Genomic DNA, 25,540 nt, shown 5'->3' with positions numbered 1-25,540 from the left:
CGACAACGATTTACAACTCCTGCGAAGGAAGAAGAAATTCTGGATACTGTGAATGCAACTCCTCAAATCAACACGCGAAGGTAGGCAATTCCTGCCTTGAGGCAGGAGGTGGACATTTTGAACATCTCCTCTAGGATACTGTGAAGAATTCAGTGTCAACCGGAACGTCTTTATCTTCACGTGGGAGACATTGACATTCGGGTTAGCACGTGTTTTGAATGCCTACAACTCGGAAACTAAGGATTCCCGGAACTACCTATCTTTATGCAAACTATTTAAATTGTTTACATGTGAGAATCACGTTCCTGAAGTTATGCTACTTATTTTGGACACACTGTATATATTCAACACGATTTCGCTTTCTTCGGCTGCTTGTGCAAAGGGAAAAAGCCGGGCTCGTCCGGGATTTGAACCCGGGACCTCTCGCACCCAAAGCGAGAATCATACCCCTAGACCAACGAGCCGCCTGTAACAACAAACAAAGTATGTATCCATTTCTAGCAGCATGGTACGCCATCTGCGATATTGTGCGACTCATTCTTCGAGTCAAATCTCCGACGTCAGCGCGTTGGGATAAACAGGTTGTGCGGCAGCTTTCTCCATATGGATTGTAGTCATTTCATATCAATCTGAATAACGATTATGAAAGAAAACAAATCATTCTTGGTATGTACTTTTTCTTCTCTTTTTTTATTCTACAGTCAATATTGTTTTTAAGGGGTGGAATTATGTTGATGCAAAAGCAATGTTCTTTTTTGTTCATTGCCATTTTTTATTCAATTTATTACCTTCCATTGATTGATTTGCTTTATTTTACTTCGCTTTCATTCCACTTCTGGCAAATTGCGAAAATGGGTATTAGTGATGATATCATGAAATTGATGAATGGATACTCACAAACATCCGTGCCCAGGCCAGGATTCGAACGATGTGCGATGTGCTAATCACTACGCCTACGAATGCAGGCTTAATACCTACGAAATGTGGAAAACAGACTCAGTGAACATGATGTTGGATAATTGGCCTACTCCCCTTTGCCGTCGGCTGCACTTTACAGCAGACCTTGACAAGCGACCGTACTTGTGAACGGACGAGTTCGTATGCCCGCGTGGACTGCAGAACATTCAGCGGTACTGAAGCATTGTAAGAGGAACGAAAAGGAGGGTGTAAGCAAAGCGGGAGGCCTCGTAGGTCGCGATCGTTCAGTGGGAAAGTTCCTGCATTGAATCTCTAATGCTCGCTCGTACTCGAACTCTGTTTTTAAAATATTTTTATTATTAGAAAGCTCAAAACGTTCACACTGATGTTAAATTGTCCTGCTGTACTTCCGGAGAGCGTGCAACTGCTACTCAATGCCCACAGATTTCCAGGTCGCACGGAGGACATGAAGGCAAACAACGTTTCTTAATGATTTATTTTTGGTTTCAAAGAACAGCATTCTCTATCCTATCCTTCTATCCTGTATGCAATACAAGACAGATCAGGAAAATATGGGCTTGTCCGGGATTTGAACCCGGGACCTCTCGCACCCTAAGCGAGAATCATACCCCTAGACCAACAAGCCACTGACTGATAAAGTAGTTGTATTTGTGATATAACCAGGACCACTTACAAGTGTACAAATGATGAGCTCATATAATTAAACAGCCCGATTTGCCCACACTTAAAATTATGCCAAGATGCTCTTATTCCCCAATTCTTCAAGTGTGATATGCTCTTATTCTAAGAATTTTGAATCCTAGTGTACAAATGATGAGCCCCCTCAGATTGATTTGCCCACACTTATAAAAGGCACTTCTGTGAGATTGTTGTCCATAAATTTGTTGAAAATATGCCCTTCTTGATATTTTTTTTGCCCACACCTAAAACTAAGCCACATACACCCACACCCACCCACACCCACCCACACACACACACACACACACACACACACACACACACACACACACACACACACACACACACACACCTCACACACACACATGCATCATGTTGTGCAACAAATTATTATCCAATATTATGCAACAGACAAGAGCTCTTGCATCATGCTGTGCAACAAATTATTATCCAATATTATGCATGTGTTGTTTTCTGATTGGTTAATTATGACATAATGTGATGATGTGTTATATTCTGATTGCTTTGTTATTTCAGATGTTTTAATCCATGCTTAGGGTATATAAAGAGATTTTGCATTACTTCTCAGCCAGTATTGTGAGAGTTGTTGAGGAGAACAGATGTGTTGTTACAGTGCTTTTCATACTTACAGGCCTGTTTGGTTTAATTCTTATTATTCATATTAAATATATTTCTGGTATATTGAACAAAAAGGGCTTATATTTTGTATAAAAAATCTGATATTTGTTGCATCCAGCTTGTTTGTTGTAATCCACTCTTATTTAGAGTTAGGCTTATATCTGTCCCAGCCTGTTATACAAAAATCAATACATAACACTCAGCGCTAGGTCATTGCCTTTCTAGACATGCATGTCTGTGCAGGCATTTGCGGAAGGTCAGTGTAGATCAATATTTATTCTCTTTTTCCACTTGTGGGCTATTAGCTTTACAACCTGTCATAATAAGCATAGAGTTTTGGTTTAAAACCCAAAAAATTTTATATAATAAACAGAGAATAAAAATTAACAATATTAACATATTAAATATACACAAGAAATAAACAAAGCACACAGCTGAACAAAATATATATATATATATATTAAGTACAAAATTTTGAATTGAACCCCAGGAAATCTTATATAATAAACCAACAACAAAAAATGCCAAATCAAAAATATTGCAATCAGTGTAATAAGAATATATCCAGCCCCAATTGGGCCAGACACCAAAAGAATTGTGACCCAGGCAAATTCAGAACTCCCACTAAAATATGTCCTAAATGCAATAAAATATTTAGCAAGGCATATTTCAATAGACATGTGGGTTCTTGTTCTGCACAGTTATCAACATTGCCCCCTCAACCATCTACATCTGGTCTGAAAAGGAAGCATGAAACACCTGTTAATGCTGGACCGGCAAAGCAGCCACGCTATGAACCCATCCATAGCAGTTTTAATGGCCAATTAAGGGATCACTGTTTTAAATCAGAGCCAAGATGTGACATTAAGAATTTTTTGAACAGTATAAATCCTGATGTGCAGGCAATTCTAAATGCACAAAATGGCTCTTATAAGCTGTCTCTCAAATTGTTTACACAATATAAGAAGCCAAATGGCACAAAATTTACACAGCCCCACATAACAGAAACTGTACCGGTATATTCAAATGCAAATTCAGACAAAATAATAAGCAGTTTGATAGATCAATTGAATATTAAACACTCTGAATTTGCAGCAAAAGAGTCTGGATGGAGCCTATGCGGATCTCCACACAAGTTATATGTTAATATTTCTGAATTCAACCCATTACAAGGTTCCACTTATGTGCCATTACCTGCCAATATCAAAAACAAAACAGCCGTGGTTAATATAAAAAATAATGATGATAAATGCTTTTTGTGGTGTATTTTAGCTGCTTTGTATCCAGTTTCAAGGCATCCTGAGAGAATAACTTATTATAAACAACATGAAAATGATTTTGATGAGGCAATGGAGGGTTTAGAATATCCAATGTCTGTCCAGAATATTGACAAATTTGAAAAAAAGGCCAGGCACATCAATGGCAAACAATTATCTATTAATGTATTTACTTGTTCCACTGGCCGTGACAATTGCTTGATAGATCCTCTCAGAATCAGTACACTTGATGATGAATCTGCTATTCCGATTGATCTGCTCTTAATTAAAGGAGATGGCACAAATCATTACACTCTGATACATAATCTTGTAGCTTTAGTCAGAACACAACTAGACAAATCCAATACAATATTCTAGTTGTGTAGAAGATGTTTAAGTGTATTTGATGGTAGAAAAATGGTGAATGGTGTTTGTGAACAGAATGCAGAAATTGCTAAAAACAAGTTAATTGAGCATCTGAAATACTGTGGCAATTATAAACCTGTTCATATGGTGATGCCTAATCCAAGTGAAAAAGCAAAATTCAAAAAGTTTGAAGCCTTGTTGGAACACCCAGCATATATTGTCTGTGATTTTGAATCAAACCTCAAACCTCTTGCATTCTGCAATCCAGATCCTGAAGAATCTTCAATTACACCATACCAGCTACATGAACCTTCCAGCTTTTATTATGTGGTTGTACAGGATGGTGTTGTTAGTAAAGAACATTTATACATGGGAGCATATGCCATCAAAGAATTTGCACTTAGAATAGAAAATGAGTGCCATGACATAGCATCTAATATTTTATTAAAATCAAAACCCATGTTGCCTTTAACAGAGAAACAGATTGAAGATTTCAACAATGCAGAAAAATGCCCGGTATGTGATTCTGAATTTTCAGATATAAATATCAAGGTGAAACACCATTCTCATACAGATGGTAAATTCTTAATGGCCCTGTGTAATAGCTGTAATATTAAGATCAAGAGACCAAAATTTATCCCTATATTTTGCCATGGAGCATCCAATTATGATTTCCATCATCTGATCAGGTACGAGGGGTTTGAGAAGCATAATTTAAATATTTTAGCTGAAAATGATGAAAAATATATTGCCATTAACAAAATAATTAAAGTTAATGGTGTTCCTATTCACATAAGATTTCTTGATTCTTACAGAATTCTGTCCGCTAGCCTGGCTACACTGGCCACTCAATTATCTGATGATCAATTCAAAATCACATGTGCTTTGTTTCCAAATCAGGACCTGAAATTAATTAGGCGGAAGGGTGTATATCCATATGATTATGTTACAGATTTTTCTAAATTTGATGAGTGTTCTCTGCCACCACAACAAGAGTTTTACAGCAAAATCAGAGCATCTGGAATCACTGATGATGATTATCACCATGCCCAATTGATGTGGAACAATTTAAAATGCAAGACATTTGGTGATTATCACAAGGCTTATTTAAAACTTGATGTGACCCTCTTAGCTGATATACTGCAGGCATTCAGAAAATCTTCCATGCAAAATTATGAACTAGATCCAATATATTTTTACAGTGCCCCGGGCCTAGCATGGTCTGCAATGTTTTTAAACACTAAAATGCAATTGGATCTGATCCAAGATCAAGATATGTATCTGTTTATGGAACAATGTATAAGAGGAGGCATGGTGCAATGTTCTCAGAGATATGCCAGAGCAAATAACAAATATATTCCTGATTATGATCCAGCACTGCCATCAAATTATATACTGTATGTAGATGCAAACAGCCTGTATGGTTATACCATGATGGATAAACTGCCATATTCAGGGCTTGAATGGGTTGAAGATTTCAATATTGAGAATCTTAAGGATTTTGATGACAGTGACTATGGCCTCTTCTTAGAGGTTGATCTGACAATTCCAGATAATTTACACAACAAATTTTCTGATCTGCCCCCAATTCCCGAGGTTCAGTGCTCACCTGGCTCTAAACAGAAGAAGCTCATGATGACACTGGAGCCAAAACAGGGTTATGTTATATATTACAAAAACCTCCAGTTCCTGATGCATCATGGTGTTCAAGTGACCAAAGTTGGAAAAGTTTTGAGGTTCAGGCACTTAAAATGGTTGAAGCCATATATTAATACAAATACAAAGCTTCGAACATCTGCAATGAGCCAATTTGATAAGGCCTTGTTTAAATTGATGGTCAATTCTGTATATGGCAAAACTATTGAAAATGTCAGAAAACATACCGATGTTAAAATAATTACTGACCCCAGCCTGAGCAAAAAATTGGTTGCAAAGCCTAATTTCAATTATAGAAGAATTTATGATGAAAATATGGCACTTTTCAACATGAAAAAAACAAAAATTAAGTTTGATAAACCTATTTATGTAGGGGCTGTAATATTGGAATTGGCCAAATTACACATGTTAAAATTGTATTATGATGTGTTGAAACCTTTTTATGGTGATTGTGTAAAATTGATGTACATGGATACAGATAGTTTTGTTCTTGATATTAAAACAGAAGATGTTTATAAAGATATGGCACAGCCTGCATTGCTTGAATATTTTGATACCAGTGAACATACAGAGATTCAACACCACAACAAAAAGGTGCCTGGCAAGTTAAAAGATGAGACACTTGGTGATGTTATTGTGGCATTTGCTGGGTTAAGAGCCAAGATGTACAGTTTTGAAACATGTAGTGGTGCTGTTGCCAAAAAAGCCAAGGGCATTGGCAGAGTAACTGTTGAAAAAGAGCTCCAATTTGAAGATTATAAAAATTGTCTCAAATCATGTAGCACAATCAAAACATCAGAATCCAGAATTCAGAGTGTGGATCACTTATTGACTTCAAATATTGTAAGAAAAGTGGCTCTGGACCCACATGATGATAAGAGATGCATTTTATCATGTGGCATACATACTCTACCATGGGGGCATTGTGATTTGAAAAATGGCAATCAATGCCCAAACACAGAGCATGATTTGAAATAAATAAACATGCCTATGAACTTATTTGGGTTTAAAAAACAAGGTATTATGGACCTGCCGACACCACAACCCTCTTCTGATATGATATCTAAACTGAGTGGTTTCTTAATTATTCATCTGAACAGCATACTTACAGATGTTGATGATGAAACGGGCAAAACATTGTACATATTTAACAATAATTTAAATCATTACCAATTACCTGTAGGTGGGCAATTACAATTTATTACAACCCCTGAGGGCAATGTCAAGATTTCAATAGGGAGAAATATTTATAGAATTATGCACTCAAACATGATTTCTGGCACTGTTTATACTGTTTCTGCTGGTGACTGCTTATATATTGAGGTCCCGGGATCATATGACAAGCTTATACCCTTTTTTATAGAATTAAGAATCAGATACTCTATAATAAATAACCACTAAAACAAAAATGCCTAATGATATATTTGGCCATACAAGGCATGAAGATCACAGTGATGAGATTCTGATGCTTGATGTCAGAGTCAAGAAATTAAGAAGTGATTTACAAGCTTTACAAACCACACTCAATGCCAGTCTTCAATTAGAAATTACAAATTTACAATCACAATGCATGGACCCTCTTCTTAAAATTGATTCTGAACTCAAATTGTTGCTTCAAAAATATACTGATCTGGCAACATTAGATAATTTTCAAAGTTTAGAAGAAGCTGTAGCAGCTCTTCAAGCCAAATTTAAGACCCAGGCCACCAATTCTGAGCAATTGAAACAACAATTGGAAGAGCAAATAAATAATGTCCAGGCACAGCTTCAAGCAATTGTTAAAAGCATAAAATCACAAGAAGATTTTGATCTAGTGATTTCCACTCTAAAAGAACAGATTCAATCACTCCAAATACCTAATCTGGATCCTCTGCACAATGCCATAGACGAGGTTAAAGAAAAAATTGAGACACTTGAAAATTTTATGAACAATTTGCCATCTTCTGATGCTTTGAGTGCAATAACTCGGAGTGTAGCAAATATTAAGCTGCAACTTGAAACATATGAAGATTTTGGAAAAATTCAAAGTACCATAACCCATCTTGAAGGTACAATAGCAGCAGTGCAAAGTGATTTGGCAAATGTACAAGAAACTCTAGAATCTCGCCTGCCCGGTATTGTAGATACTCTTGTTAGTGTCCAGCACCAAATCACAAAGCTTGAAAACCTCAACACTGAATCTGAACTATCTCATTTTCATCATTTGATTGATGATATTCAAACAAAACTTGAAATTTTACAACAATCCACACCCACTCAGGCAGATATAGCCCTGCTCCAAAATGCTATGCAAAATGTGGCTGATGTTCTGAATTAAACAATGTAAAATTGGCACTTGAATCTTTGCAAAATACAGTATCAAATCTTCCTACATCACAGGAACTTAAAAATATTAAGAGGGCAGTGAATAGGATATTGAAATCAGAAGATATCAAGAATATCCAAGCAGAGATCAAACATCTCACTCAGACAGTGGCCACTCTACCAACCAATCAACATATTAATGAACTGCATGCCCCGTTTGAGGATATCAGAAGACAGGTCCATGATCTTACTGCTCAAAATTCAAAATTGGCAGTTGTTGAAAATTTGCAACAAATTGTAGCTAATATCAAGCAACAGCTAGGAACCATGGAATCCAATCAAGCAAATGCTCTGTCTGTTTTTGCCACCCAGCTTCAAGAGATTGTGCAACAATACAAGAAACTTATTGTGGACATAAAAATCAAGCCAGGCCATGATGATGTTGTTAGGACCATCAATGAGCACCTTGAATCTGTAACAAGCAGATTGCTTACAGCAGAAAAAGAAATAACAGGCATAACCGAGAATCCAAAACATACAGTAATTCTTGAATTGTACAGCATCCCCAACAAAGAATATGATTCACCATTTACACCAGGTGGCAAAATATATATGCTGTCCCCTGCACAATTTTATTACCAGTTTTTTGTTGGGGGCACATTGAGACCAATCAAGATCAAATATTGGCTTCAACCACAGGCACACCACTACCCCACCTTATCAATAACAAATGCTGATAACAAACCAAAAATCACCAGTGTAGAGTTAGAGGATTTTACAGATCCCAATACATTAGAAACAGCATATGTTGAAGATGATGGATCTCTGGAATTTAAAATACAAATAGGGGACAAATTATATTTAGAAAATCCTGCAGTATCAGCTGCTGAACACCCCATAGTTGCAATATTCTTGTTTTCATATTATGTCTAGAGAAATTATTGTTGATGAACTACACAGACAAGCCAGACATAATTTTAAGAGACTGCCAGTAGTCACAAAAGGCATAGATGATTTATGGCAAGGGGACTTGGTTGAAATGGCAAGTGGACAGTTGAAAAACTTAGACAAAATCAACAAGGGCTACAAGTATCTACTCACTGTAATAGATACATTTTCAAAATTTGCCTGGGCTGTGCCACTCAAATCCAAGACTGGAACATGTGTTACAGAAGCCATCAGAACAATCATCAATCAGAGTGGAAGATCACCGCGCTATTTGCAAACAGATAATGGCAAAGAATTTTATAATTCAGTGTTTCGACAATTTATTAAAAGCCAGGCAATACAACATTATTCGAGTTACAGTGATCTCAAGGCCTCAATTGTAGAGAGATTCAACAGAACCTTAAAAAATCTTATGTATAAACAATTTACACTTCAAGGTAATTATAAATGGATTAATATTCTTCCAGAACTTCTACATAAATATAACAACTTGGTCCATTCCACAATCAACATGAAACCCTCTGAAGTAACTTCATCTGATGAGCAAAAATTGATCAGCACTGTTTATTATCCTAAATACCAGCCAACAACAAGAAAGGCCAAATACAGGGTGGGTGATCAAGTAAGAATCAGCAAATATAAGCACTTATTCAAAAGAGGCTTTACAAGAAACTGGAGCACTGAATTATTTACAGTGGTTCAAGTTAAACCCGGGACCATTAACACATATATAATAAAGGATCATCGAGGAGAAATTGTCAAAGGCAGGTTTTATGAAGAAGAGCTCAGCAAAACTAAACAGCCTGACACATATCTCATAGAAAAAATAATCCGCAGAAAAAGCAACAAGTTATTTGTCAAATGGCTAGGACTTCCAGAACACAGCTGGATCGATGCAAACAAAATAATAATATGAGCACCTGGGATGTTATAAAAAGGCTGCCAGAACCTGAACAACAGAATAAGAGAAATGGCAACTTGCTGCCTGATAATATTAGGTGTCTTATTGTTGGGCCATCTGCTTGTGGTAAAACTACACTAATGGTTGATAATTTTTTATTGGCACCCAACTGGTTAGACTGGAAAAACAGGCACTTGTATGTCTTCTCTAAGAGCTTGGAACAATTAAAATATCAGCAGCTGATGAAGCTATATGATGGATTGGATATTGCCACTTTTGAACCAGATGTTAAGCCACTCCATGAATGTCTCGATAATTCTGTTGTTGTGTTTGATGACATTATATTGGATAATCAAAACAAGGTTAGACATTTTTTTACACAGGGGCGGCACAAAAACATTGATTGTTTCTACCTAGCACAGACTTTTTCTAAAATTCCGAAGCAGCTGATCCGAGACAACAGCAATTTTATATGTGTTTCATCAAGATCATACCAACCTGAAACACATACATGATGAATATGTAGGTGGTGACTTGAGCTACAATGATTTTTCCAAGTTTTGCAGTAGGTGCTGGAACCAGGACAGTTATGGGTTTGTCACAATTGATATGACAAGAAAACCCAGTAGTGGCAAATACAGAAATAAAATCAACAATTTTCTAGACATTGAAACATATATAAATAACCATGAAAAGGCCAATCATTGATGATCTTAAATTAAAAGATTATCTTGTAAAAAGATTTAAGGGATGGAAATCACAGAACCGAGGAATTTATGAACAACACAAACAAACAGAACAGCCTATTATTGATGCTATTAGTGAATTAGGTAAAAATATCAAAACTGTTACAGAGCAAAATCAAAATTTGATCACAGAGCTTGTACCTGTAGCTGCAAGGAACATATTAGATTATCCAATCACCCCACTTTCCAGTATTCATACACCTAGTCCTGTTGCTCCTCGAAGAATTGAAGCTACACAGGATCAACAAAGACAACAAAGATGAGGTCTTTGGCTTATATGCTGACACAGAGCGTGATGGTAGCATCATACATAGAATTGGCAATTTCAGAGTAACATTTATGGGAGATGATATAATTGTTTATTCAGAATCTCATCTTGGACAAAGAGGTGGTTTTGTTAAATATCCCGGCACACCTGGGTTGTGGGAACTGATGACTAGGAAGAGGCCTGGCAGCTATACAGATCAAGATTATGAATATTACAAAGAAATATTAATAAAATCAGATGCTCTATACCAGAACAATGATCCCACACAAAAAAGAGTCAAGTCTAGCAGTGGGGCAAAATACAATAATTTAATCAAGCCCATATGGTCACAGATCAAGACTGGCAGTGGAATCAAACAATACAACACCCTGCCTAAAGAATTTGTGTGGGTTGATGATGTCAGGAAACTTGTAGATAGGTTATTGGTGATAGCTGGGGAGGAAAATGCTGGGAACCACAATTTTTACAATGAAAAGGTTGGAATTATGGACATGATAAGCACCAAATTATCTAATTTTATAGTGAATGACACTAAGGGGATTGGATATCTCATAAAAATTATTAATACTCTACCACCTAAATTTTTGAATATTTCTGAGTGCCGGGGGTTGGTTAATGACATTATAAACAAGCTGCCATTTGAACTACACATTCCAGGCTATCAGTATTGTGGTCCAGGCACAAAATTGGACCATAGGTTAAACAGAGGTGATCCTGGTGTTAATCCTCTAGATGCTGCTTGTAGAGACCATGACATAGCATACAACACACATTCTGATCTTGACAAGAGACATGTTGCAGACAAGAAATTAGAAGAGGCTGCATTTGGTAGATTTGTAAGCAAAGATGCTTCTTTAAGTGAAAAAATAGCAGCATTGGGAACCACCATAGCTATGAGCACCAAACAAAAACTGGGGTGGGGGTTGTGAATATGTATATAATAAACCTACAATGAAGGCCAAGGGTGTTATGTATCAAATACCTTATGCAGGTCTCAAATCTCTTGGGCCTATTGATAGCCTTTTGACCAAAAAGCAGCGCAAGAAAAAAAATTCTTGTATTGCAAAGGGACATGGTATGAAATTGTTGCTTAGTACCCCCCAATTAAAAAAATTACAGCAATCAAGAAAAAAATCACATGTGGGGGGTTTCATATTTACTATCCCTGCCATCTTAGCAGCACTTGGGGCTGTTGGGAGCTTGGCTGGGGGATCAGCTGCCATAGCAAAAACAGTAATAGATGCCAAGAAAAATAAGGCAGAATTAGATGAGCAGAGGCGCCATAACCTGGCCATGGAGAAACAGGGCAAAGGTGTTAAGAGAGCCATGAATAAGTTTAAAAAAAACAAGAGCCGCTTACAAACCAAGATATTGAAGCTTTAATCAAGCCACTGGGCATCAAAAATTTTAGAGGTGTGTACATGTCTGATTCTTTACCAGAACAACCACTCAACAAAGAGTGTGGCATTGTTAATTTGGATAAGTACAAAAATCAGGGCACTCACTGGATCTGTTATCTTAAATATTTAAAAAATGAGGCATTTGTGTTTGATTCATTTGGAGGTGTTCCACCTGAAAATTTAATAAAATATCTAAATTTAGCTAATCTTTATTACAATAATGCCCGTGTTCAAAATTTCAAAGATGTTAATTGCGGACATTTGTGTTTATCTGTTCTTAGATATATGTCTCAAATAAATAAACCATCAATTGAAAATTTTCAAAAGGCCCTGTGGTATTTAAAACATCATGGGGGTATTCCATCTCACCAGCCAAAATTCAATATTGAAACTCAAATTACATGATGACATAGTGTATCCCAAAACAATAGCTCTCAGAGCATTTTATGGCATGTACTTGATCCCTAATATTACACACCACAACAATACAATTGCAGTAGGGGATCAAAAAATTGTCATCACTCCAGGGCAATATAATCTATCCACTCTAAATGCTCAATTACCCAGAGGTGTAGTGTTAAGTCAAAATTCTGTCACTCACAGAGTAGAGATTGTATCTGCTACAGAAACAGTGGATCTGGGTACTATAGGAGAGCTGTTAGGCTTTGAGAACAACACAAAACTTGAACCGGCCATCAAACACACTGCTATTAATATACCCAAATTCTTAGCCATAGAGACTCTAAATATTCACTGTAATGTGGCTGAGGGTATGATCACCAAATCAAATGGTATAGGCACTCACAAACAAACTGGCATCATTGCAACATTCAAACCTAATTCTGAATTTATGGAGCCAATCATCTACACTCCATCCCCAACATTATATTTTCCTGTGTGTCATAACAGAATAGATAATATTGAATTGATGGTCACTAATGAAAAAGAAGAATTAGTTGATTTTGCTGGAGCCACAACAACTGCTATCATAGAGATTAATATTTAAATAAAAATACATACAAAAAAGATGGAAAATATTGAGAGTTATGAGCTACAATCATTCCCCCCAAACAGGAGGACATTTGCAAATTTAAATCAACCCAACACAGAAATTGAGGTTGATCTTGATGTAGGGGATGGCTTTATACACCCCCACAGAGCAGATCAATACATCAAATTTGATGTTGTAAAGCTCGATGGAACAGATTATCCGGCAAATTCAAATATAAGATTGGTGGACAATTTTGTGCCGCATCTGTTCTCTGAAATTGAGATCAGAAAGCATGGTGTTGTTATAAACAGAGTGGATTATCCCGGCATTACCTCCACAGCTTTGGCCACTCTAAAATTATCCAAAACCGAGGCTTCTTACTACAAAATAGGTGGATTTGAGGCTGGTGATAAAATATTAACCAAGAGCCACACAGTGCTGTTCCCTATGCGCCTGTTGCCAGGATTCTTCTCAGATAATAATCGGAGTAACTCCAGGAATGTGTTCCTCGAATGTAAACAATTAAAATAGGTTCATTCGTCCAGAAATACTTGGTTTCAGAGTTGTAGGCTTTCACAACGCATGTTTATCGGAATGTCGTTATTTACCACAGGTGGTTTCCTGCGACACAAGATGCTGTTGAACACAATCTGATAGTACTTTTGGTATTTGTATATGTTGAATGGACGCTAATGAAACCATGTACACAAACCAGAAGCGAGAAGATATGCTCTTCATGAATGCTTTGGCGGAAGGCAATACTCTAGAGAGGCTCTTCGTTTGTACACTTCGCAACATCTTATTTGACCGCCCGGAAAGAATTCTGAGTCCCAAAATCGTAAACTTAGCAACATTGCACTTCCGCTTCAGGTGAGAGTAGCCCACTTTGAGTAGGTCCTTCCACCAGACGAAAAATGCTGCGGTGATAGGTTTTCAATTTAACACTTTCCATGAACTTAGAAACTATAAATTGCTATTATAATACACAATCAAACAGAAATAATAAATTGGAAAGAGAACCTTGAGGGATATTTACGATTCTGGTTGCTCGACTTGAAATTTGGGGGGTTGAAACACTGAATAGAGTTTTTCTCCACTTGGAGGAAATTGCCATCAGGTTTGTGCAGAAAGAAGCAAATTTGTGAGGAGTTTATGCGACATTTTATTTACAATACCTTGCATAATATCGAACAGTTCTCAAAAACATATATTTTGCACGACTTGTCGAGAAAATGTGCTTGAAACACAGGAAGGTGGGAGTCTTCATAAACGTCAACATGTTTTTAAGGGTATAACATCATTAAGTTAACGTAGTGCAGTTGGTTAGGCGCAGCTGTCCTTATTTTTCATCAAGCATGAAGGGTCGCCGGTTCAAATCCCACCATCTCCTCTTTCTTTTTCTTTTTTTTTTGTTTGCTGAACAGATACCGTTGATATTAGAATATTTTAAAAATGAATCCGATGCACACTTGAGGGGCGTTCGTTCTGCGCATATTTCCCCTTAGAAGTTGGAGATTTCCAGGATTTAAAAAAAAAAAAATCTTTTTAGTTATTGTTCATATGTTGTGTTAACACACACATCATGATTAATTCACAAATCACATATATGTATTCAGGATGCAAAATGTAATGTTATTTAAGTTATGTATTGTTTGTTCTTCACTGACACCTAAAATATTGATTATTTGATTTCGATATACTATACTACTTGCTGAAGATCTCCACGCTTAGAGGTGACGATGGAAAGAGTGGGAGGGAGACCGGCAGTCGGTAGGTATGCCTAGGCCCTTCATGGGCTGTTGCGCGACGGATTATTATTATTTAAAAAAAGATATACAGTAATGTTAAGTAGTGATATAGTGCAGTACTGTAACGAAGGAGAGCGTTTAATGAGTTCAAATTGCTAAGATTGGTAATTTTATGTCCGTTCCTTCGTAATGACTGTTGTAAATACTAATTAACATAAATAAATTGTTATTGCGACGAAGGCCGATTCGATAAGAAACTACTAATAAGTATTTATATAGTGAGTGACAAACAAAAAATTCAAAACCTCATAATGATCGTTAATTCCTCACTGCTTTGTGACTAAATTGTTTGTCTTCCTTGAACAGAAAGTACGAGTATCAGATATAACAAATTTTCCGCACTAACTTTGCAATATTCGAAACCACCATTACAGACTTAGCTCTATGTAACTTGATTCTGCGCATCCCACGTGGCATGTGACTTCCTCCTATCATCGAAATAACTTCTCTTACTATTTCCTTTCACCTCGTGAAATACAGAGACCAATGTTAACTTCTTAGCACGGTGGATAAACTTTACACCCAACGATATACTCCTGAAAAAAATCCTGCCTAGGTGGAGAATCGAACCTACGACCTCCCTCGTAAGAATCAAGAACGCTACCTCTTCTCCAGGTAGCTCATGTTACAATTTGCTATCAGTTTGAAGAAACCAATTCACACATAATGTCATACCTATAATTTCCTCATGGCAATTTTCATGAGGAAACGAATTCAGATAAAATCGAGAAACGCTGAAAGGGAAAAATGATGAACATGTCTAATCGCGTTTTGTCATATTTTGTAAATTGTGTAAAAATTCCGTGTTTTGAACAAGCAATCGTTTAGTTACGAAGTATTTTGTTGTTTGTTTAAAGTGGGAACAGGAGAGCGAAAAGGAGTCATTTGAACCAGACCCCGTTTGACAAGAAACTTCAGCTTTTTTCCAAAGACTGTATGAAAAGAGAGAGGAACGTATTAAATATAAAATATGTGTGAAATTAACACAATGGAAACCTTGAAAGATAATAAATACTAACGAACTTCAAACTATGAAAAGCATATTTTCGTGTTTGGAAAACTCCAAGTCATTTTCGAAATATGAACTTGATGTTTTTCTTTATTATGAAGTGGAGATATGGGACGATCCGATCCCTCAGCAAGAAAATTTTAAGTAAGCTACCTCCAACATTTTCAATGGTCATAATTACTAATTAGGGTCCGAAAGTTGATGAAAAATCAACTTTTTTTCTGACCCTTAAAAACAATGCTAAACCTGATATGATGTCCGTTTCCCTTCAGTTAGAGCCAGAAAACACTTTCTATTTTACATTTTTTTTGCATTTTTCGGCCTTTTTTGGCTTTTAGTTTGTCAGTATTTTTAACAGTTTTGGTTGCATTTTTACTTATTTTTGAGGTTTATTTTTCTCCTCCCCTGATTTTTCGTGCATTTTAAATGCATTTACTAGTAAAACTTACATATTTAGATTTCTTGACATGGTCCTTTTAGCAAATTCACCATGAATCGAAAATACGGTCAATGGAAAAGCATAATATTATTCTTAACTGAAATCTTTTGCAATGGATTAAGATACTTTGTGTGAAAATCTATTTTGAGGTTCTTTTTCTGGACACTATTATCGCTTTAATCTGTAGTTTTAAAGTAAAATTAGTCACAATATTAAATGCAATTACACTCTGGTATACGCGAAGCAGAACTGTATTTTCGGATGCTGGCCGACTACAGTATCATAGAAGGCCCACTCTGAAAGGAGATGAATTGATTGATTTGGCGTTTTAAGTCAACTTTATGCATAGTAAGGCTAATCGGGACTGGACATACAGTTTAAAGTGGGATCCGAACCGAGTGCATAAAATAACGTGAACCATGTGGTGTAGGGGGATCGTTTGCTTATGGAATGGAAGGTCATGGGTTCAAACCTACTTCTTTGCAATGCTTATCTACGTTTCTTGGATATTTCCGCTGATATTTATGTGATTTATGTCCAGCATTTCCGGATGCAGAAAGTTGACATGAAAGTTCTTAATATCGTATCAATCCCTAAGATGATATCTTTATTTTATAAAAGCCTCTCTGAATGCTTCACGTTAACCAGGGCATTCACTTGTTTTTCTCAGTTGTCTCAGCCTCTGAGGCATGTAAACAATGCACAGTGTTGTGCTATGCAAACCTCCTGAGCTATTCAGGAAACAAGTAGTTTCTTCTGCCTATGGAGTCAGCGGTTTGCATAGTGGCAATTAAAAATACGATTCGGCATGGAGGAAGAGCTCCATGGCCTAGGGAATAGTGTTAACTTATAACAGCTGTATGAAAGGAAAAGTATTTCCTAAAATCCTGCCAATCACTGAAAGATTAAAAACATTAGTATAAGCATTACTTGAGGCATACACAGTGGCGACGATTATGGAGTGTGCAGGGGCAGATGATCCAACATTATGCTAAACATTATCTACCAAGGGAAAGAAACTGTCCTTGCCCTCTCCCCTCCCCCCAACCTTGCCCCATCATTTTTGAAACCCAATCGCCACCAATGAGCATCCATCGCATAAATATTTACAGTAATATCATATAATATTATATTATATTACGTTATTAGAACACTTCGTACTCGGTAAATAAAAAGGAAAAAATAATAAGGAAAGGGTGGGATTTGAACCTACGATGTTTCGATCTTGACGAGAACAGAAAAAAACGAAAGTGCTGTTACCTAACCAACTACTCCAGGAGATTGTTAACAGAAAGCTTAGAAAAACACGTTAATCTGAGTTGAAGCAACATTGTGCCGGAGTTCCGAACCATTTTTCGCCAAGAACCAAGGAAAAGACACACTTTGCAGAATCGTTTGATGTTGTGCAAGGCATCTTTACAAAACATTTCGCATAATATCATCATAAATTTGCCTTCTTGCATTCAAATGTGACCGCAATTCTTTCCAGGTGGATGAGAACCTGTTCAGTGTTTCACAATGCACATACATTTTCCTATTTTCAAATTCAGAACGAAGAATCTTGAAATATTTTCAACATTCGTATTTCAACTTAACATTTTTTGTCTACTCATATATTTTATTACTGCTTTAGGGTATATTTACTTTATGCAATGTGAAAGAATGAAAAAAAATCACAAGAGCGTTTTCATTCAGGAAGAAGAAATGTTGCAAACTTGGCTACTCTTAGTTGGCTCTGAAGTGCTATGCTGCCAAATTTACGAATTCCGGACTTTGAAATTTTTCAGGGCGGTCAAATAAGATGTTGCGAAGTGTACCAGGAAAGGTTCCCACAACGGAAATTTCCAGATAAGAAAACATTTGTGAGAATCCATCCACCGCTATGTGAATCAAGGAATTTTGCATTTCGTGCTACCATGAGAGAACAACAACGATTTACAACTCCTGCGAACGAAGAAGAAATTCTGGATACTGTGAATGCAACTCCTCAAATCAACACGCGAAGGTAGGCAATTCCTGTCTTGAGGCAGGACGTGGACATTTTGAACATCTCCTCTAGGATACTGTGAAGAATTCAGTGTCAACCGGAACGTCTTTATCTTCACGTGGGAGACATTGACATTCGGGTTAGCACGTGTTTTGAATGCCTACAACTCGGAAACTAAGGATTCCCGGAACTACCTATGTTTATGCAAACTATTTAAATTGTTTACATGTAAGAATCACGTTCCTGAAGTTATGCTACTTATTTTGGGGACACCCTGTATATATTCAACACGATTTCGCTTTCTTCGGCTGCTTGTGCAAAAGGAAAAAGCCGGGCTCGTCCGGGATTAGAACCCGGGACCTCTCGCACCCAAAGCGAGAATCATACCCCTAGACCAACAAGCCACTGACTGATAACCTCCTTATATAACATGCATGGTTTTATTTAAGCACGTCTTTAACCTTATCGTGACGTCTATGGGAAACATTTGTCCTCTATATGGGATATCGCAGTCTAAACTCGGACGTCTGTCGTAAATTGCCAAGAGAAGATTCGAAGATTTTTTAAAAATTCAATCGAGAATTTGATACAACAATAATGTTATTCAAAATATTAGGATATGATGACCTCCATTTTTACATTTCTTTTAATTTTTATGCATTTTTATTTTTATGAAATTTCTTTTTTATTATTTTTATTTATATTAATTTTTTAATATTTGCTATTTGATCAGTAGTAGTAAAGTAACGCTAAAGCGCTACAGCCCAATATTGGGCCCTGGCTTACCTACCGACCCCTGGCCTCCCTCCCACGCGGGCCACCAGGGGGGCGTGTAGATCTGCAGCCAGACTAGAGGGACGGGTGGTCGGCACGACCAACCCCCAGCCATTGCAGGACTTCAGGACCGGATTACGCTCACTCACTCCAAGCTCCCCAAGTTCCTCACGATGGTGGGTTGCCACAGGTCCTACACCCAGAGACTGAACGCAAATTAGGAGTTTGAATTTGAATTTGATCCATAGTTAAGAGACCACCCATTTCGTAGTCTAACAGAGATCATGGAAAATCGAACTTCTGAAGGGACGATATCTCATTTTACAAAGTGACCCAAAAATAATCGGACTAACTCCAGGAATGTGTTCCTCGAATGTAAACAATTAAAATAAGTTCATTCGTCCAGAAATACTTGGTTTCAGAGTTGTAGGCTTTCACAACGCATGTTTATCGGAATGTCGTTATTTACCACAGGTGGTTTCCTGCGACACAAGATGCTGTTGAACACAATCTGATAGTACTTTTGGTATTTGTATATGTTGAATGGACGCTAATGAAACCATGTACACAAACCAGAAGCGAGAAGATATGCTCTTCATGAATGCTTTGGCGGAAGGCAATACTCTAGAGAGGCTCTTCGTTTGTACCAGGAAAGGTTCCCACAACGGAAATTTCCAGATAAGAAAACATTTGTGAGAATCCATCCACCCCTATGTGAATCAAGGAATTTTGCATTTCGTGCTGCCATGAGAGAACGACAACGATTTACAACTCCTGCGAAGGAAGAAGAAATTTTGGATACTGTGAATGCAACTCCTCAAATCAACACGCGAAGGTAGGCAATTCCTGTCTTGAGGCAGGACGTGGACATTTTGAACATCTCCTCTAGGATACTGTGAAGAATTCAGTGTCAACCGGAACGTCTTTATCTTCACGTGGGAGACATTGACATTCGGGTTAGCACGTGTTTTGAATGCCTACAACTCGGAAACTAAGGATTCCCGGAACTACCTATGTTTATGCAAACTATTTAAATTGTTTACATGTGAGAATCACGTTCCTGAAGTTATGCTACTTATTTTGGACACACTGTATATATTCAACACGATTTCGCTTTCTTCGGCTGCTTGTGCAAAGGGAGAAAGCCGGGCTCGTCCGGGATTTGAACCCGGGACCTCTCGCACCCAAAGCGAGAATCATACCCCTAGACCAACGAGCCGCCTGTAACAAAAAACAAAGTATGTATCCATTTCTAGCAGCATGGTACGCCATCAGCGATATTGTGCGACTCATTCTTCGAGTCAAGTCTCCGACGTCAGCGCGTTGGGATAAACAGGTTGTGCGGCAGCTTTCTCCATATGGATTGTAGGCTCTTAAAAAATTATTTCGGATTCATTTCATATCAATCTGAATAACGATTATGAAAGAAAACAAATCATTCTTGGTATGTACTTTTTCTTCTCTTTTTTTATTCTACAGTCAATATTGTTTTTAAGGGGTGGAATTATGTTGATGCAAAAGCAATGTTCTTTTTTGTTCATTGCCATTTTTTATTCAATTTATTACCTTCCATTGATTGATTTGCTTTATTTTACTTCGCTTTCATTCCACTTCTGGCAAATTGCGAAAATGGGTATTAGTGATGATATCATGAAATTGATGAATGGATACTCACAAACATCCGTGCCCAGGCCAGGATTCGAACGATGTGCGATGTGCTAATCACTACGCCTACGAATGCAGGCTTAATACCTACGAAATGTGGAAAACAGACTCAGTGAACATGATGTTGGATAATTGGCCTACTCCCCTTTGCCGTCGGCTGCACTTTACATAAGACCTTGACAAGCGACCGTACTTGTGAACGGACGAGTTCGTATGCCCGCGTGGACTGCAGAACATTCAGCGGTACTGAAGCATTGTAAGAGGAACGAAAAGGAGGGTGTAAGCAAAGCGGGAGGCCTCGTAGGTCGCGATCGTTCAGTGGGAAAGTTCCTGCATTGAATCTCTAATGCTCGCTCGTACTCGAACTCGGTTTTTAAAATATTTTTATTATTTGAAAGCTCAAAACGTTCACACTGATGTTAAATTGTCCTGCTGTCCTTCCGGAGAGCGTGCAATTGCTACTCAATGCCCACAGATTTCCAGGTCGCACGGGTGACATCAAGACAAACAACGTGTCTTAATGATTTATTTTTGGTTTCAAAGAACAGCATTCTCTATCCTTCTATCCTGTATGCAATACAAGACAGATCAGGAAAATAAGGGCTTGTCCGGGTTTTGAACCCGGGACCTCTCGCACCCTAAGCGAGAATCATACCCCTAGACCAACAAGCCACTGACTGATAACCTCCTTATATAACATGCATGGTTTTATTTAAGCACGTCTTTAACCTTATCGTGACTTCTATGGGAAAAATTTGTCCTCTATTTGGGATATCGCAGTCTAAACTCGGACGTCTGTCGTAAATTGCCAAGAGAAGATTCGAAGATTTTTTTAAAATTCAATCGAGAGTTTGATACAACAATAACATAACCCTACAGCTCTACAGCACCATGGCGGGCCTTGGCTTACCTACCGACTGCTGGTCTCCCTCCCACACTGTTCCGCCGTCACCTGTTATAGCGTGGAGGTCTCAGACCAGTGTTGGGGTGACGGGTGATCAGCCCGACGAACCCCCAGCCGTTATTGTAGGTCTTCTTGACCAGGTTACGCTCACTCACTCGGAGCTTCCCAATTTCCTCACGATGGTGGGTTGCCACCGGCCCTATACGTAGGCCGAATATTGATACAACAATAATGTTATTCAAAATATTAGGATATGATGACCTCCATTTTTACATTTCTTTTAATTTTTATGCATTTTTATTTTTATGAAATTTCTTTATTATTATTTTTATTTATATTATTTTTTTAATATTTGCTATTTGATCAGTAGTAGTAAAGTAACGCTAAAGCGCTACAGCCCAATATTGGGCCCTGGCTTACCTACCCACTCCTGGCCTCCCTCCCACGCGGGCCACCAGGGGGGCGTGTAGATCTGCAGCCAGACTAGGGGGACGGGTGGTCGGCACGACCAACCCCAGCCATTGCAGGACTTCAGGACCGGATTACGCTCACTCACTCCAAGCTCCCCAAGTTCCTCACGATGGTGGGTTGCCACAGGTCCTACACCCAGAGACTGAACGCAAATTAGGAGTTTGAACTTTGCCAACGGAAGTGAAGAATTTGAATTTGATCCATAGTTAAGAGCCCACCCTTTTCGTAGTATAACAGAGATCATGGAAAATCGAACTTCTGAAGGGACGATATCTCATTTTACAGGGTGACCCAAAAATAATCGCAGTAACTCCAGGAATGTGTTCATCGCATGTAAACAATTAAAATAGGTTATATAAACATTCGTCCAGAAATACTTGGTTTCAGAGTTGTAGGCTTTCACAACGCATGTTTATCGGAATGTCGTTATCTACCACAGGTGGTTTCCTGCGACACAAGATGCTGTTGAACACAATCTGATAGTACTTTTGGTATTTGTATATGTTGAATGGACGCTAATGAAACCATGTACACAAACCAGAAGCGAGAAGATATGCTCTTCATGAATGCTTTGGCGGAAGGCAATACTCTAGAGAGGCTCTTCGTTTGTACCAGGAAAGGTTCCCACAACGGAAATTTCCAGATAAGAAAACATTTGTGAGAATCCATCCACCGCTATGTGAATCAAGGGATTTTGCATTTCGTGCTGCCACGAGAGAACGACAACGATTTACAACTCCTGCGAAGGGAGAAGAAATTCTGGATACTGTGAATGCAACTCCTCAAATCAACACGCGAAGGTAGGCAATTCCTGCCTTGAGGCAGGAGGTGGACATTTTGAACATCTTCTCTAGGATACTGTGAAGAATTCAGTGTCAACCGGAACGTCTTTATCTTCACGTGGGAGACATTGACATTCGGGTTAGCACGTGTTTTGAATGCCTACAACTCGGAAACTAAGGATTCCCGGAACTACCTATGTTTATGCAAACTATTTAAATTGTTTACATGTGAGAATCACGTTCCTGAAGTTATGCTACTTATTTTGGACACACTGTATATATTCAACACGATTTCGCTTTCTTCGGCTGCTTGTGCAAAGGGAGAAAGCCGGGCTCGTCCGGGATTTGAACCCGGGACCTCTCGCACCCAAAGCGAGAATCATACCCCTAGACCAACGAGCCGCCTGTAACAAAAAACAAAGTATGTATCCATTTCTAGCAGCATGGTACGCCATCAGCGATATTGTGCGACTCATTCTTCGAGTCAAGTCTCCGACGTCAGCGCGTTGGGATAAACAGGTTGTGCGGCAGCTTTCTCCATATGGATTGTAGGCTCTTAAAAAATTATTTCGGATTCATTTCATATCAATCTGAATAACGATTATGAAAGAAAACAAATCATTCTTGGTATGTACTTTTTCTTCTCTTTTTTTATTCTACAGTCAATATTGTTTTTAAGGGGTGGAATTATGTTGATGCAAAAGCAATGTTCTTTTTTGTTCATTGCCATTTTTTATTCAATTTATTACCTTCCATTGATTGATTTGCTTTATTTTACTTCGCTTTCATTCCACTTCTGGCAAATTGCGAAAATGGGTATTAGTGATGATATCATGAAATTGATGAATGGATACTCACAAACATCCGTGCCCAGGCCAGGATTCGAACGATGTGCGATGTGCTAATCACTACGCCTACGAATGCAGGCTTAATACCTACGAAATGTGGAAAACAGACTCAGTGAACATGATGTTGGATAATTGGCCTACTCCCCTTTGCCGTCGGCTGCACTTTACATAAGACCTTGACAAGCGACCGTACTTGTGAACGGACGAGTTCGTATGCCCGCGTGGACTGCAGAACATTCAGCGGTACTGAAGCATTGTAAGAGGAACGAAAAGGAGGGTGTAAGCAAAGCGGGAGGCCTCGTAGGTCGCGATCGTTCAGTGGGAAAGTTCCTGCATTGAATCTCTAATGCTCGCTCGTACTCGAACTCGGTTTTTAAAATATTTTTATTATTTGAAAGCTCAAAACGTTCACACTGATGTTAAATTGTCCTGCTGTCCTTCCGGAGAGCGTGCAATTGCTACTCAATGCCCACAGATTTCCAGGTCGCACGGGTGACATCAAGACAAACAACGTTTCTTAATGATTTATTTTTGGTTTCAAAGAACAGCATTCTCTATCCTTCTATCCTGTATGCAATACAAGACAGATCAGGAAAATAAGGGCTTGTCCGGGTTTTGAACCCGGGACTTCTCGCACCCTAAGCGAGAATCATACCCCTAGACCAACAAGCCACTGACTGATAACCTCCTTATATAACATGCATGGTTTTATTTAAGCACGTCTTTAACCTTATCATGACGTCTATGGGAAACATTTGTCCTCTATTTGGGATATCGCAGTCTAAACTCGGACGTCTGTCGTAAATTGCCAAGAGAAGATTCGAAGATTTTTTTAAAATTCAATCGAGAATTTGATACAACAATAATGTTATTCAAAATATTAGGATATGATGACCTCCGTTTTTACATTTCTTTTAATTTTTATGCATTTTTATTTTTATGAAATTTCTTTTTTATTATTTTTATTTATATTAATTTTTTAATATTTGCTATTTGATCAGTAGTAGTAAAGTAACGCTAAAGCGCTACAGCCCAATATTGGGCCCTGGCTTACCTACCCACTCCTGGCCTCCCTCCCACGCGGGCCACCAGGGGGGCGTGTAGATCTGCAGCCAGTCTAGGGGGACGGGTGGTCGGCACGACCAACCCCCAGCCATTGCAGGACTTCAGGACCGGATTACGCTCACTCACTCCAAGCTCCCCAAGTTCCTCACGATGGTGGGTTGCCACAGGTCCTACACACAGGCCGAAAACCCAGAGGCTGAACCCAAATTAGGAGTTTGAACTTTGCCAACGGAAGTGAAGAATTGGAATTTGATCCATAGTTAAGAGCCCACCCTTTTTGTAGTCTAACAAACATCATGGAAAAGCGAACTTCTGAGGGGACGATATCTCATTTTACAGGAGTAGTATAATTTGTACTACTACTGGGACGAGAAAGGTTGAGCCCCCCTCAGGCAGATTTGGCTACACTTAAAACTAGCTCAAGATGTGCATATGAGCTTATTGCTCAAGTGTGGTACTCTGTCTAACCCAAGATTTTTGTAAAAATGCTCTCGGGAATTCCCGTGAAATGATGAGCCCCCTCAGACTGATTTGCCTACACTTACAAAAGCCACATCTGACAGGTTGTTGTCCATAAGCTTGTTAAAAATAAGCCCCTCTTGATATTGTTTTGGCCACACTTAAAACTAAGCCAAAAATGCTCATAAGAGCCACCCACATACACCCACACCCACCCACACCCACACATATTTACTT

At 38.3% G+C, this 25,540-nt stretch overlaps 7 non-coding genes across 7 annotated transcripts; all 7 read right to left on the bottom strand.

Annotated features, from left to right (window-relative positions):
• Positions 1 to 392: 392 nt before the first annotated feature.
• TRNAP-UGG (transfer RNA proline (anticodon UGG)) lies at positions 393 to 464 on the bottom strand. The gene has a single exon. It is a non-coding gene; the product is annotated as a tRNA-Pro (tRNA).
• A 1,028-nt stretch (positions 465 to 1,492) lies between these two features.
• On the bottom strand, positions 1,493 to 1,564 carry TRNAP-AGG (transfer RNA proline (anticodon AGG)). The gene has a single exon. It is a non-coding gene; the product is annotated as a tRNA-Pro (tRNA).
• Positions 1,565 to 18,667: 17,103 nt separating this feature from the next.
• Positions 18,668 to 18,739, bottom strand: TRNAP-UGG (transfer RNA proline (anticodon UGG)). The gene has a single exon. It is a non-coding gene; the product is annotated as a tRNA-Pro (tRNA).
• Positions 18,740 to 20,256: 1,517 nt separating this feature from the next.
• On the bottom strand, positions 20,257 to 20,328 carry TRNAP-UGG (transfer RNA proline (anticodon UGG)). Its single transcript has one exon. It is a non-coding gene; the product is annotated as a tRNA-Pro (tRNA).
• Positions 20,329 to 21,374: 1,046 nt separating this feature from the next.
• TRNAP-AGG (transfer RNA proline (anticodon AGG)) lies at positions 21,375 to 21,446 on the bottom strand. Its single transcript has one exon. It is a non-coding gene; the product is annotated as a tRNA-Pro (tRNA).
• A 1,815-nt stretch (positions 21,447 to 23,261) lies between these two features.
• On the bottom strand, positions 23,262 to 23,333 carry TRNAP-UGG (transfer RNA proline (anticodon UGG)). The gene has a single exon. It is a non-coding gene; the product is annotated as a tRNA-Pro (tRNA).
• Positions 23,334 to 24,379: 1,046 nt separating this feature from the next.
• Positions 24,380 to 24,451, bottom strand: TRNAP-AGG (transfer RNA proline (anticodon AGG)). The gene has a single exon. It is a non-coding gene; the product is annotated as a tRNA-Pro (tRNA).
• Positions 24,452 to 25,540: the final 1,089 nt, after the last annotated feature.

This window comes from Lepisma saccharinum, unplaced genomic scaffold (genome assembly GCF_977018435.1).
Source record: "Lepisma saccharinum unplaced genomic scaffold, izLepSacc3.1 HAP1_SCAFFOLD_1140, whole genome shotgun sequence".
In the NCBI taxonomy this organism is placed as follows: domain Eukaryota; kingdom Metazoa; phylum Arthropoda; class Insecta; order Zygentoma; family Lepismatidae; genus Lepisma; species Lepisma saccharinum.
The sequence above is the reverse complement of the archived record's forward strand: the minus strand, read 5'-3'. Positions and strand labels throughout refer to the sequence as shown.